This window comes from Carassius auratus, chromosome 36 (genome assembly GCF_003368295.1).
Source record: "Carassius auratus strain Wakin chromosome 36, ASM336829v1, whole genome shotgun sequence".
In the NCBI taxonomy this organism is placed as follows: domain Eukaryota; kingdom Metazoa; phylum Chordata; class Actinopteri; order Cypriniformes; family Cyprinidae; genus Carassius; species Carassius auratus.
In genome coordinates, this window is record NC_039278.1 from 16,120,630 (window position 1) to 16,124,414 (window position 3,785).

The window sequence follows — 3,785 nt, forward strand, 5'->3', positions numbered from 1 at the left end:
TGCATGTCTAAGAATCACATATATTTTGATATATATTTAATTAAAATGGTTTTGAATATTTTCTCAACTTATTTGGGAGTAATTTGCATGTCCGATATAATGTGACATTTAAAAACATTGATATAGTGTTAGGTTGCACTACGCTGCTTTCTCATTGGGAAAACATTAGCTTGTTACTGGAAAAGCTTTTAAAAACTGCTGTCACATTACTGAAAATGCTAACAGAATAAGTTAATAGTGTCACTACATAGTATTTAGATACTCCCCTATCCAGCCCATTCCAAAACACAAGATTTTATTGTGTAAAGATGTGGAGAATGTTTTGGTCTAAAGAGGATATTTGGGTATTGACTTAGTAAGCCTTATCTCAGTGTGCATAACACTGGGTTTTATCAGAACTGTAGGTAGATGGCAACTGACATGGATGTCCTGGGAACATTCAGCAGCAGGGAGAAAGGTAAACACAACCAGGACAGTAAGGAAAAACAGATTCTGCCAAAGAGTAAAAATTCAAAAGACAGACATATAGGAGGAACATGATAGTGTGCAATACTACTAGACTCGCTGCTGCAAAGATAACTCATGTGCACCAGAGAGACTGTGCACACATGAATCCCCTGAAGGTGCAATAGTTTCCAAGTAGTGACACTATTCTTTAATTTGAATTGAATTTGAATTGTGGAAGCAAACAGAACTGCAGTTTGGATTTGAATGCAAACACTGAAATTCAAATACGTTTATACAAATTTAATTAGTAAATGGAACAACTAAATTTCTCATGGCAAACTTTGAGTGTTGGCTTGACAGTTTGATTTGAAGAAGCAATCCAGATGCAAAATTGCAATTCAGATTTGGATGTATGGAAGTAAAATTGAAACGGAGTTCCTTTGTGTTTATTTAGTTTATTTAATAGTCCACATTAGACCTTCTAATAACTCAAAGTAACTTTGCAACTACATGTCAACTATCTCATTAATTTGCAACATGTCAGTTAACTGTCATTAGTGTTAGGATTTGATTAGTAGAATAAGTTGACGTAGTTGCCATCAAAAATAAAAAAGTTGGCAGATGTTAAGCAAGCATTTACTTATACTCTAATGACTGGTGGTTGACACATAGTTGCAAAGTTACTTATAGTAAGCAGAACGTGTACTATCAAAATAAAGTTTTACAATTTCTTTGAATTGCAATTCAGTTAATTTTTCTTAACTGATATTTCATTCGATTTCAATTCAAATTCCAAATCAGCTTCCTGTTTGGTGTGGCTAATTCAATTCACTCCCACTAATTGGTCAGTTCAGAATTGTTCAATCCATGACCACATGTACCTGGTGAATGGTACTCAACAGATTTCAGGAGGATGCAAAGCACCCTGCAAACTAAATGAAATCTCGAATATTCAGGGAGCACATTCTGTCTGCTGTTTGCATCTTTCTGAGAAGCGAACAGACTGTTATATAATCTGAATGGTGTAGATGAGACGGAACCGTCGTAACAAACGCACATTGTGCCTGATGCTCTGAGTCTGCCAGCATGGAACCCAGGACACTGCCAATAATACAGCCATTGTTCAATTCCCACTCGTTTGGTTCAGTGCATGACACTCCAGTTTATCAGTCAGTCCTAAACAGAGCTACTATACTGCTAGAAAGCGGCGAAAAAGTTAACAACAGGACCTTTGCCATTATGTTAAATGTCTATGAGATGTCTGTCTGATAAAATGTAAGCTGCCACTCAAACGTTTGGAGACACGTGACTTAATTTATGTTTGTAATGATCTAAACCTTTTGATCTAAGGAGTTTTGCTCAGATACTTTAAATCACATGTAATAATGAATTTCTGGTTTTAAAACATCACACGATGCATCTCATGAAGTTGGTTGATGAATGTCCAGAGTAAACAGAGCTGAAATCTACACAAATGTATGATTTCAGAATTTTTCCCCATATGTGTTATTCCTTAGTTTTCATTTTTCCATTATTCTAAGATGTGAAAAATATAATGATAAAGAATGAGTGTCCAGATTTTCGATTGGTATTGCATTTAGAAATAGAGAAATTGAGAACAGATTCAAAGTACTGCTGAACATTTAATTGAAAGTATTGAAGTTACAATGGTAACACATGGTTTAGTGAAACTATTAATAGATTTCCTTTAATAAACTCTTAATTTGCTGCACATTTATAGCAAGTAAGGTAGTTATGTCTGTTTAATTATTGGGTATGGTTAAAGGATCCAGAAAAGATCATGCATTTATATGTGCTTTATGAATACTACCAAACAGCCCATATGCTAGTAATATATACTAATAAGGAATTATAATATTGAATAGTGTTCCCTAATCTAACGTGTTGCAATTTCAACAGAATAAGTGTTACAATTTACAACTTTCCCACTTCCACTGACCAGTGGTTGACCATTTCTGAAAAACTTTTCCAACCTAGTGTGCCTATTAGAGTTCTCGCAGGCAAACACAAACAGAATTAGGTCATCTTGAAGTTTGTCAGGATGCTGTCAAAACGCCCAACTGCGCAGATTACATCACATTGTGTGAGTGACATTTGGATTATTGAAACTGACTTTGTGAAAACATGTGAGTAACAGCAAATTGAACAAACACAAAGTGTCCATTCCTCTTATTTCCCACCCAGTTCCAACATGCTGGTGTGCCTCTGCTCCATTCATGTTGGCACAGCTGATTGACCCTAAGTGCTCAGCCCACAGGACTTGTGTGGGATGCATTTCCTGTGAACTAACCTCATTCTCATGACTCACCGACTGTGCTGTGGTCAGTGTAGGTGTCTCTTTACCCTCTGTCGCTACAGCAACCATGGGTTCCCTTCACACCAGACTGTCCCGTGTGAATCACCAATGTAGATGGCGCCACTTTGTCAAAAGAATAAACATGAGTCTGTAAATACTGTCAAAGACCTATAATGTACATTGGGTAATTGTTTGCCTTATAAGAATGGACTGATAATGTCCGTTTTTATTTATTCCCCCAATAATATTTGAAGCCAGGAGCACAACAGTGACTGTCCAAGTTGTTGGAGTCTTCAGAAATTCTAAGTAAAAAGTTGTAAGCCATGCATAATATAAAAACGCTTATAAACCTTAGTAAAAAAAAGACCAAGGTGCAAGACTGTGTTAACTTTTTTTTTTTTTTTTTTTTTTAAGGCAGTGAACTATGCTTCCCTCGAAACACTGTAATTCATGTAATTAAATTTATGCATTTAGCAGATGCTTTTATCCAAAGTGACTTACAGTGCATTCTGGCTATCAATTTTTACATATCATGTGTTCCCGGGGAATCGAACCCCCAACCTTGCGCTTGCTTGCTAGCGCAGTGCTCTACCAGTTGAGCTACAGGAACACTAAATTAAAATTAAAAAACTAAAAGTAAAGAAATTTTAGCTGGCAATTCTGAGAAAAAAAGAAAAGAAATATAAACTCAGAATTTGCAAGATATTAACTCAGCATTGCAAAATGTAAATTGCAATTCTGAAGAAAAAAAGTTTTAATTGTGAGGCATAAGCTATTATTACGTTTTATGTGGTGAAAAAAACAAAACAAAACAAAGCAAAAAACACTTCGAATAATGAGGTGTAAACTAAGAATTTCATTGAAAAATGAAAAAAAGTAATTCAAATTCAATTTGAGCTAATTTCCATGCAGTTCTAAGGGAAAAAAAAAGCTGAAATTACCCTTTTTAAATGTATTTTAATTTTGAGAGATCATTTAATATAAATATTTGATTATGTTACATTCACAATGCTTTATAGGA